This window comes from Dermochelys coriacea, chromosome 9, assembly GCF_009764565.3.
Source record: "Dermochelys coriacea isolate rDerCor1 chromosome 9, rDerCor1.pri.v4, whole genome shotgun sequence".
NCBI lineage: Eukaryota > Metazoa > Chordata > Testudines > Dermochelyidae > Dermochelys > Dermochelys coriacea.
In genome coordinates, this window is record NC_050076.1 from 49,686,910 (window position 1) to 49,699,331 (window position 12,422).

Consider the following 12,422-nt stretch of genomic DNA (forward strand, 5'->3'; position numbering starts at 1 on the left):
CCTCGATGTAGGAGTAGTTTGGAATTATTTATTTTTTACTGTTGCATTAAGTGAAGTTCCAGTTGTTGGCGATTTAGGTAAAGTGTTTTTGGAACTATTGATAGGAGACCCCTGATCGTTAATGTAACATTGCTAAATGGTAAATTCAGGTTGTTTTAAAACCAAGTTTTCTTTTATGCTACCACGTTCTTGAAATGTGTATTAAAATGTAAATTGATTAATAAATGTTAGTTTTCTAATTCTATTTTGTAACTGCTGAGGGCATCAGTGTGGCATGTCTGAATGCTTTTTAGTTTTCAGAAGAAAATGATTTGTTTCTTCATAATTTAAAATTAGCTTTTGTTTCTTTTCATTTTCTGCCTCCCCTGTATGTTGAGAAGTAAATTAAGCAGTGGGAAAGGATTGAGTTTGGAGGAGAGAACTGCAGTGAAATAATTGCATTGGTCCTATCTCTTTAGGACCATTTAAAGCAACCTAAATAGTAGCTTAAATGGTCTTTACCTTCACGTTGGCTGTTTTTTGCCTCTCTACACTAGTGAGTACTACAGTTGCTATTACAAGTGGCGATGACCCCATGGAGTGGTGCAATAATGGGAAACCTTGAAGGCTGTGCTAGTGTAAATAGGACCACTTGGGGCTACCCTGCATTTGGTAAGTGTATGCTCTTTCTCTCTCTCCTCAGAGTTTCTGAAGTAATGCATTGCTCTTGCAAACTTTCTTCAAACTCTCTAATTTTAGAACTGCATCAGGAACAAAATGTAGCTGGTGAAGGATCCCTATCTTCACAGATATTTCTGATGTAAGCTGCTTCTTAGCTGAGAGCATGCAGCACAAATTGGAAGATCAAAAACTTTTTTTCAAAAATTGGATCAGTAACTTGTCTGTCCTTTTCTGGGATGTGTAATATTTCTCTTGGAAAGGTGCAGTTCATGTGATACAAAATGAATGTGGTGTTCACATCCATACCATCTGAATACAAGAGAGAATCCTTTGTCAAGGAATAGACACATTAAAACATTTTCCATGCATCAAACTACTATTTATATATAAACAAATTTGTCCAAGTTGCAAGCGCATCTAGTTTGGCTAGACTTTCAATTTATTATTTTTACCGTAACAAAAGTATGCTTCATGTACACTTCAAAAGTACGTTTAAAGAAACAAAGAAAAAAGACCGCAGTGGTCTTACATTTATCTAATTGTAGAAAGTTAGTCCCTGAAAATAAGGAAATAGAGGGAGGGAGAGAGGGAGAAAGACAAATAGGGTAGATGAAGTAATAAGTTGATATGCACAGGTGCAGTTTGGGCATTTGCACGTCATGAAATTCTGTTACGTATAAATAACTTCGGAGTGTTTTTTCACCTTGTAGCTGATATGGCAAAAGTGAGTTTTAAGAGGGATTAAAATGAGGCAAGGATGGCGGCTTGATAAGTGGACATTGTGAATATGTTCCACACTGGAAGGACAGTGTGCAGAAAAGAATGTATGGGATTAGGAGAACTGAGCTTGAATTGCAGGGGGAAGAAGGGGCTGGGTCTCATTATTTTTAGGGACTACCCAGTTTTTGATTTATTCAAAGGCTGGGGGGGGGTTGACCCCCTTCTCCCTTTGTGGCCAGCTGCAGGGTCAGAGCTACTGGAAGAACAGCAGCAGCAGGTGCTGCCACCCCATGGTTGGTGGAGCTGAAGTGCAGTAAGGGAAGAGTGCACAATCACAACTGGTCCTCTTGTCCAGACTTGGAACTTCACTGATGTATCCCAGGCTCCGACACCCCACTTTGGAGAAGCTCCTGCATCCTGTCAAGAAGTAATAGATGCTGTCTAGTGCCTTGGCCAGCTGCTTGACAGAGATCAGTTCCTGCCGTTTCTCCAGCAACAGGGCTGAGGGGAAGAGAAGGGAAAGGGGGTCAGAAATTGGGCGAGCTGGTGCCAGAGGGGAAGTTGTAGACTGGTTGAATTGGGAGGTGAGGGGACCTGGCATCTACAAGGGGAAAATTGGACAGAGAACTGGTAGTCGTGGGTAGAAGGTGTGCTGTGGTAGGTGCACAAGTGGAAGTTATGTGAGGGGAACAGGCAGGGCAGAAGGCGGTAATGGGTAGGGGAGATGAGGGTGTTAGAGGTAGGGGCAGAAGGTGGGGGATTATGCAATAAGGACAGGCGGAGAGGGCTGGAGAGGAGGAGGGTCAGAAAGTGTCAGTTAACAGGTAAAGGAAAAGGGGGCAGTTTAGGGGTAGGGCGGCATCGGGGCAGAAAGGGGAGTTGGGGCAGAGAGGAGAAGGCAGTCTCACTGCAGCTGAGTTCGGCTTTGCAGCACCAAGGTGCTAGCACAGGAGTCTGCCAGGGGATACTCTGGCACCTCAGTCCTGCTGCCTCCAGGGCCATCCATATTCATTAAGGGCCCCATTCATTATGGTCAACCCCTACTTTTCCCCCCAGAATTTGATCACTGGTGTTGAGGCTGATGACATTTTGACATTTGTGGATCAGTCAATGGTGGGGCAATGCCCCAGCAGACTGAGTCATGGATACAGATCAAGTTTCAAATGAGCAAGGTCCCTAAACATGTGAATGAGAAGTTTGACCTTGATGACCAGGGTAATGGGAAGAGTTACAGACTTAAAGGATGTGGGCAATGTGATCCGAATGACATTGAGGGAAAGGATTTTTGGACAACATGAGGGGAACATGTGATCAATAATCCCCATGCTATGACCCCTCAGTAGAATGAATTACTTTTAATTTGAAAAACAAACAAACCAATGCAAAGTAAAACAGCAAAGGTAAAACCCATGCTAGCACAAGCGATCTCCACGCTACCTCTTTGATGAATTTCAGAACCTTTGCTATTAAGTCTCTAATTCCTGCAAATATCATCTAATTATACATAAAAAGCAGGTTAAAATACATACAGATTAAATTGCAAGCATTGTTTAAATGTATAGTTCTTACAGTAATTTGTGTTCTTTATTGAAGCTCATTTTTGATTGCATGGATTTAAGATACTGTGATTTTAAAAACAGTATACTTTTGAAGTTGCCTGTACAAGTGGTACCCTCTGTACCGAGCAAGCATCGGAGACTGACATCTACAATGCCCACCATCATGGTACTACTGACTCCAGCTATGATGACCTCAGCTATGACATTGGTACTAGTGTCCTTTCCAGCACTGTAGGAGTTCCTGTACTTGAGGAACATCTCGGTGTTGGAAGAGCCAGAGTCCCCATTATCAGGTACCAAGCATCTTTTGGTACTGAAACCTCAGTCTCTGAGTAGCCATTCCATGTCACAGGACTTTCCTCCAATCTCCTTGGCTGCTCTCATGTGGAGGAAGAGGACTGCCAATCAGTCTCCTCAATTTCTGAGGTGTTCTTCTACATACCCCTTTGGGACTCCGCCTTTGTGCAGGAAGGACTTTGTAGGTCATTGAGGATGGTGGAACCAACCTTGTATGCCACACCTGCTTCCTTATGGACCCCACAGTGGCCATATTGGGACCCGTTGGCTGCCTATCAACAGCAATTTAACAGACCACCAGTACCATCCCTCAAAGAGACCAGGGTTTCACATTCTTCCTCCACCCATCCATGACAGGAGGAGACATTTCAAGAGCAGGAGGCTAGGGCATATGAGGAAGTCATTTCTGAGACTCCCATTTCATCATCACCAGATGAAGCAGTTATTTCTTCCACGGCCAACAACTTCAGGCAGTTTCAGAACCTCATTAGAAGGCTACCTAACATCCTCCAGATCCCTCTGGAGGAGGTCAAAAATCTGCAGCATAAGTTGCTAGATATTTTGAAATCAGCAACACACTCCAGAGTGGTGCTATCTATTTATGAGGCTCTCCTGGATCCAGCTAAGACGGTATGGTAGATGCCAGTCACTGTTCCACCAATGTGCAAAAGGGCAAATAAGTGTTGCATGATCCTTAAGGATTCTGACTTTTTATTTTCTTGTCCCAGACCTAACTCCATAGTCGTGAATGAAAAGGATAGGCAGCACATTTTGAGAACTACTCCCTATGACAAGGACCAAAAGCAACTGAATGCCTTTGGACGAAAATGTTACAAGTTCGGAACTGTGCAATTCCAGATCCATGATCAGGCTGTCATAGCCAAATATAAATTGTTGAGCCCAGGTCTACACTACCACTTAGTTCCCCATATCTTATGTCTGTGAATAAGCACCCTCACACACACACACACACACACACACACACACACACACCCACACACACACCACACACACACCACACACACACACACCCTGATCAACATATGTTTCACCGACCTAAGCACTGGTGTGGACAGTGCTGTGCCCCCAACATAGCTACCACCTCTTCTGGAGGTGGATTTATTATGCCAACAAGAGAGCTTTCTCCCATCAGCGTGGTGCGGTGGTGCGGCTGCACGACTTCACCAGTGGTGCGGCTGCACCGATGTTGGGCTTCTAGTGTAGACTAGTTCTAATTGAAATAATCTCATGGCTTTTATGGAGCAGCCACACAACTGCAGGAAGCAATTCCAGTTCATAGTTGCGGAAGGTCAGCTATTGGCCAAAACATCTCTCCAGGCATCCCTAACTGCTGTGGACACTGCTTCCAGATCCATCTCCGTGGTGGTAGCTGAGCTCTGGGCGTCTTGGCTTCAACTTTCAGGGTTTCTGAGAGAGAGATTCAGAACACTGTTGAGGACTTCCCCTTTGGTCTAAGCTTTTGTCAGAGACCATGAATGACTCCCTTCACACCCTGAAGGACTCCAGGGCTACCTTATGTTCCTTGGGCATTTACACACCTGTGAACAAGAAATGTTTCAGCATGTCACAGACTGCCCAGAGATCACACCTTGCTCAGTTCTTGGAGTACCACAGACATGCAGAAACCCTTGCAGAGAGAGACAGGTTTCAAAGGAAGAGAGCCACTCAACCACCCTCCATGACCACCCCTAAACAGCAGTTTTGATAGGTTGGTTGAGGCTGTGAATCCTTCAACTCCTCTGTCTTTACAGTTACATCCTTTAGCCTATCTCCCACCTTTTGGGGACCGCCTTGTCCATTTCCACCAGGCTTGAGAGCAGATCATCATGGACCAATGGGTCTTAAAGGTCATAACATCAGACTATACCATCCAGTTTATGTCACTCCCTCCCTTCCACCCTTGTTTCTCTTCAGGCACTCCTCTCACGAGTTTCTGCTGAGAGAAGAGATGGACTCTCTCCTCCTTGTAAGAGCAATAGAACTGGTTCCTTCCTCTTACAGGAATGGGGTTCTATTCAAAATACCTCCTAGTGCCAAAGAAGGATGGAAGTTGGAGGCTGATTTTTAGATCTAAGAGAGTTGAACAAGTTTGTGAAGCCTCAAAAGTTCAGGATGGTGACTCTAGCAATGATAATTCCTTCACTAGAGGAAAGGGATTGGTTTTCATCCCTCAATCTACATGACTCCTATTTCTATAATACTATATCATCACCAGGAAATACCTAGTTCACCATAGGCCAAGATCTTTTCCAGAACCAAGTGCTTTCCTTTGGTCTATCTTGGCCCAAAGAGTGTTTTCAAAGGTGCTAGCAGTAGTGGCGGCTTACCAGCGGCAGGAAGTTATTCCTGTCTTTCCACAGGTTGGCTGTTCCTTTTGAGACAATGTTATCAACCTAGAAGACCCTAGCTCTCTTCCAAGAGTTGGGCATACAGTTGAATGTAAAGAAATCCATACTTGTACTGGCACAAAGAATATGGGTTATAACTGTATTTGGACACAGTGACACCCAGAGCATATTTGTGACCCCATGAGGACTGGTAGGAACAATTCAGGGAAGCCCTTGGACCACAATAAAGAACTGTCTTCAACTTCTTGGCCATACGGAAGCTTGCACTTTTGTGACCAGTCATGCAAGGTTACACCTTTGCTGTTTCCAAGGTTGGTTGAAAACTGTCTATTCTCTGACCAGGGACACCTGGCACAGGTAGGTGGCAGTCCCCTTGCACATAAAGAACTCTCTAAACTGGTGGAAGGAGCAATTCCATGTCTGTGTGGGTGTCTCTTTCTGTCATCCAACCCCATCAGTGACTCTAACAACCGCCACATCCCTTTTAGGGTGGAGAGCCCACTTCAACACCCTGACAGTTCAGGTCAGGTCAGATGGACAGCTCATGAAACCAGTCTCCACATCAACCTGTTGGAGCTCAGGGCAATAAGGAATGCTTGCCTCGATTTCTTGCCTCTCATCAGGGACAAGATGATTAGCATCATGATGGATGACGTCCTGCATGTTTTACATCAACAAGCAGGGAGGAGCAAGATCCCCCTCCTTGTGCACCAAAGCAATAAAACTCTGGAACTGGTGTATAGCCCCCACATCCAGATTTCAGCAGTGTACTTCCCAGGCATCTGGAACACCACTGCCAATGCCCTCAGCAGACACTTGTCCACAACTGACATTCAGGTCCTCCAAAACATATTCCAGAGATTGATCTTTTTGCCACCTCTGAGAACAGCAAGAACCCTCTCTTCTGTTCAATGGGAGCCTGGGTCACTGCTCCCTTGGAGATGCTTTCCTTCTACTGTGGAAGAGTCTGTTCTATGCCTTTCCTCCAATGCTCATAATTCAAAGAGCAATGAAAAACATCAGGCAGGGGAAGGCGAGAGTTATCCTTGTAGAACATACCTGGCCAAGGCAAGCTTGGTACTCTTATCTGCTTCAACTCTGTGTCCAGCTACTGACCAAGATTCCTACCATCCTTCATATATGGGGGCTATTATTTCTGCTTAAAGGCTTTGAAATGGATATCGGGTTGTATCTCTCTACTAACTGTGGTATGTAACCAACCACTTAAATCAGCCTCTGTACTACATGACTGGAGGGTAGCTAATGTAACACTGATTTTTTTTTAAAAAAGGCTTCAGAGGGGATGCTGGCAGGCTGGTAAACCTAACTTCAGTACCAGGCAAATTGATTGAAACTATAATAAAGAACAGAATTATCAGACACATAGATTAATATGATTTGTTAGGGAAAGAGTCAACATGGCTTTTGTAAAGGGAAATCATGCCTCACCAATCTACTAGAATTAATTGAAGGGGTCAACAAATATGTCATCAAGAGTGATCCAGTGGATATAGCATATTTGGACTTTCCAAAAGCCTTTGACTAGGTTGGTCTCTAAAGGCTCTTAAGCTAAGTAAGCAGTCATGGGATAAGAGTGAAGGTCCTCTCATGCATCAGTAACTGGTAAAAAGCCAGGAAACAAAGAGTAGGAATAAATGGTCATTGTGGAGAGTTCTCTGAATACACCTGCTCTATGTGGAGCAGCAGTCCAAAAAGCTAACAATGTTAGAAACCATTAGGAAAGAGATAGATAATAAGACAGAAAATACCATGATGCCACTATATAAATCCATGATATACCCACACTTCGAATATTGCAGGCAGTTCTGGTTGCCCCATCTCAAAAAAGATATATTAGAAGTTGAAAAAGTAGAGAGACGGCCAACAAAAATTATTAGGGGTATGGAATAGCTTCCATATGAGGAGAGATCAAGAAGACTAGGACTGTTCCATTTAGAAAAGAGATGACGAATGCAGGATATGATATAGGTTTATAAAATCACGAATGGTGTAGAGAAAGCGAATAAGGAAGTGTTGTTTACCTCTTCACATAACATACAGAACCAGGGGTCACTCAATGAAATTTAATAGGCATCATGTTTAAAACAAACGTAAGAAAGTATTTCTTTACCCAACACGTAGTGAAGCTGTGGCCCCACTGATTATTTAGCAGGCTTCCTGCATCTGATGTGCTTAAAACAATTTTTGCTATTAGTTTTTGGGTTTTTTGCTAGGTGCTCTTTGAATTCTTTTTTGGCCTGCCTAATTATACTTTGCCAGAATTTATGCTAGTTTCTATTTTCCTTAGTAGGATTTGACTTCCAATTTTTAAAGGATGCCTTTTTGTCTCTAGCCACCTCTTTTACTTTGCTGTTTAGCCATGGTGGCAATTTTTTGGTCCTCTTACTTTTTTTTTTTTTTGGTGACATACATATAGTTTGAGCCTCTTTTATGGTGATTTTAAATAGTTTTCATGAAGTTTACAGGCTTTTCACCCTTGTGACTGTTCCTTTTAATTTCCATTTAACTTGCCGCCTCAGTTTTGTGTAGTTAAATGCTGCTGTGGTGGGGTTTTGTTTGGTATTTTCCCCCTTACGAGGATGTGAAATGTAATTACTTTATGGTCGCTATTACTGAGCAGTTCAGCTGTATTCACCTCTTGGACCAGATCCTATGGGATAGAGCTCTGCGTGGGATTATTTTTAATGCCGCTCCCACTATTATTGCAGCGGGTCCTGCAGGACTTGTGGGATCCTGGTCCCGCTGCAGGGCTCTGTGTGCCACTTAGCATGAAGTAAAAAATCTTGCCTCTCAGTCTCACCTGTGTCCTGTTCTTTGTTGGGTCATGCATGGCTACTCGGTTCCTTTCATGTTTCTGATAATGAGGGCAGATATGTTGCCAGCATCATGGGGTTCTGGGGTTCTTGTTGGAGGCAGGAGATGGTTACTATGCTTATACAAATAGAAGGGAAAATAGTGGCCAGCCTAGTGGATTTGGGATGTGCCTAGCTGGCTGCAGGAAACTTGGTGGGATTTGAGTGCCTTTGCCTGTGCAGAGAGGACTTCTGCATGATAGCTCTCCAGACCCATTTTTGTGCAGTGAAACTGGGTTTCTCCTGAGGGCACCTAGGAGAATCAGGCAGGTGCATGGCTTCAGAACAGGAGATTCTGGAAATGCCATGTGGGTCCTGGGGAGCTGAAAGGGTTGCGCAGAGAGAAGGCAACAAACAGCATGTCCTGGACATGGTTCTCTGCCAGTCTGATACATACTTCCCCAATGTGCACCTAAAAGTCCCCTCACCCTTTTTGCAAGTTTTGAGCCTGCTGGGAAATGCTTGCTGCCTTCTTGAGGCATGTGATGATGTCCCACCTGCTCATAAGGGTGGTGGGAATGGCTCTCTGAGCTCACAAAAGAACCCTGGGAAAAGCCACACCCAGGAAGGTTGGAGGTGAAATTTTTTCTTGCTCTGTTGGTTATCTGTATTGTGGTAGCACCCAAGGGACCCCCATTTAGGGATCAAGGCTCTTCTGCGGTAGGCTAAGTCATCCCCCAAGAATTGTGCAATTGTGGACTCTACATGGCATATGGACTGTGCTTTCAGAACAGCTTGGGAAAGGTGGCTGCTTACTGAGGGTTGTCTGATTTCAGGTTTGTTAAACTCCCATACTTGTGAACACGTTTTCACAAGTGCACTGATAATACTTCAAATGTTGATACTTCTTCACTTTACCTTCTATGAAAAGCAGGCTATTTTAAAGGGGATATTAGATTTTTTTCTGTTGTTTGAGCCTCAATGTTGCAAGTCAAGTAAGCTTTGTAATTGTTTTCTTGCCTCAGTAAGTTGGAGAGAGAAACTCCAAACACTACTATCTGTGTTGTTGGGAAAGCCCAAAGCACCTGTAGAAGGAATTCCGCATCTTCTGACCTAGGTTTTCATGTAGCAATATTTCATCTGCTTCACTTAATATTTCATTTAATGTGAAAGTTCAGCCACTAACTACTGTGCATTTTCTAGGAAAGACTGGTGCTTGACTGATGAAAAAGTTCTACACCAGCTTCCCTGTTGGCACTTGATAAATGTTAACAGTCCATTGTCTTGTTTCATTAGTGTTTTAAAACATTATTTCAATCTAAAATGTGTCTTCCCCTTCAGCCAGAGAAAGGGGAAAACATGACAGAAGCAGTAAGCTGAAAATGAACTAGTGCATGTCTTCCCATCACTAAAGAAGAAAAGGAGTACTTGTGGCACCTTAGAGACCAACAAATTTATTTGAGCATAAGCTTTCGTGAGCTACAGCTCACTTCAAAGTGAGCTGTAGCTCACAAAAGCTTACGCTCAAATAAATTTGTTGGTCTCTAAGGTGCCACAAGTACTCCTTTTCTTTTTTGCGAATACAGACTAACACGGTTGCTACTCTGAAACCCATCACTAAAGAGACATTGAGTCTAATGGTTGTAAACACAGGGCTGGGAACTGGGAATTTTAATCTAGGTCCTGATACTGATGTAAGTAGGGTCTGAATGAGTTCTCCCCTGACAGCTAGTTGAGGAGGGGAAAAGGCTTCAGGACCACACTGTATTTACCTGAACACACCCACGTTGCCTAGGTATCCAGCAGACAGAGCTGTGTTGCCAAAGTGATCAACTTTGGCTGGTGTTGGGTTACAAATCACTTTAGTGCTGAATGCAGGGGTAACGAAATAAGAAAAGGAGTACTTGTGGCACCTTAGAGACTAACAAATTTATTAGAGCATAAGCTTTCCTGAGCTTTTGGATGAAGTGAGCTGTAGCTCACGAAAGCTTATGCTCTAATAAATTTGTTAGTCTCTAAGGTGCCACAAGTATTCCTTTTCTTTTTGCGAATACAGACTAACACGGCTGCTACTCTGAAACCTGTCATTATGCGGGGTAATGAAATGTTATCCTTACTGTCTGAGTAAAGGGCAGCTGAACTGTGCTTAGCTGGTCCTGATGGAGGAAGTCACCCTCTGATGCCACATCCCTGTGAAGGGTAAGAGGGGGTGGGGACAGGTGCCCCTGCCAGGAGGTGGGGCTCTACTAAGTGTGGTTTAATCTGCCCCTCCCCACTGTTCAAAGATAGAGCTAATTAAGGCTCCATTGGGAGTATTTTGTTTTGTTAAGTGATCACTAGACTAGAAATCACTTGTGGGACAGCATTTCTGGGCAGCCTGCTTCAGCAATGAAGTTCCCCAACTAAGAGCTGAGCAGCACCTCAGCATCTGTGAAAGCAAACCCCCAAAACAATAACAATATGTGCTGGTGGTGAGAGTGAAATTAACCAGTCAACTGCTGCTTGCAATGGTGCTCTTGGTGGCCACGCTAGCTTTCAGCTTATTAATATAGTGCTGTAATTTGTGTGTGTTCAGCATTCATTGCTTTGGCCCTGTGGAAGGTAACAGAGCAAAGGAGCAGGAAATTTTAGAAACCAAAAGTAAACTGAAAAATGTGTGATAGATTGAAATGGCCAAAGGAAGTGAATTCAGGGCTGGTAACTTGCATGCACGTGTCATTTGTAGGTTTGCAGGGGAGCCATTCATGACATTGGTGCTTATTTCTGGTTCCCTACTTGCTTTCAGTCAGGGAACAGGGTGAAATTGTCTAATTGCTTGGAAAGTAGAGCTCTGAAAATCCATGGATATCCACAGCCCATTTTTGTGGATTGTGGATGGAGACAGACCCAAATTTTAATCTCAAGAGACTGACCTGCAGAGATTACAGTAGAGAAGCAGAAGGTGACAGAATGCAGCAGAGTGGCTGGCAGGGAGCCAGCGGAGTGGAACGGTGGCCAACGGCCTGGCAGGCTGGTGGAATTTTGTATTTAAAGCAAGGATTCAATTTTGTGCGTGTAAAAAGTGTGTAAGCAGAGTTTGAATGAGCTCTCCCCCTGACATCTAGTGATGAGCTGTTGAAGAGGACTACAGGAGCTGATCTCACTTGCATGGGCACACCCACCCTGCCTCGGTGCTCAGCGTGAAGGGATTGCTTGCCCAAATGGCCACCTTGGCTGGTGTTGGATTCCCAGTCTCCTTGTTATAGGGGAGGAGTAATAAAGGGTTGTTATCCTTGTTGTGTGCATCCAGGACAGCAGAACTGTACTTGGCATTTCCTGATTGAGGGACTCACCCTCAACTAAACAGTACTGGCTAGGCAGGGGACATGGGTTCCAAAGCCCAGTGAGTTGAGAGAGGGTGGGAACAGGTATTGGTGGTGTGGGCTTTACCTAAGGGCCCCAGACACCATTTGACCCTTCCTCTCTCCACTGTGTAATAGAGCTAATTTAGATTCAACTGAGAGTCTTGTTACATACCACAGAGCTGCAATCACTAATACACAGGTCTAAGGGCATATCTACACTACGAAATTAGGTTGATTTTATAGAAGTCTATCTTTAGCAACTGATTTTATACAGTCAATCATGCATGTCCCCACTAAGCGCATTAGGTTGGTGGAGTGCATCCTCAAAACCGTGGCTAGCATCGACTCAGAATGGTGCACTGTGGGTAGCTATCCCATAGTCCCTGCTGTCCATTAGAATTCTGGGTTAAACTCCCAATGCCCAATGGGGCAAAAACATTGTCACGGGTGGTTTTGGGTACATATCGTTAGTCTCCCCTCCTCCCTCCCTCCTTGGAAGCAAGGGCAAACAATCATTTCATGCCTTTTTTCCTGGGTTATCCATGCAGATGCCATAGCATAGCAAGCATGGAGCCCGCTCCGCTGTACACTGCTTTTGTGAGCATTGCAAACACCTCACGCATTATCCTGTCATATGTGCAGAGCCTAGCTAGAAGCCGC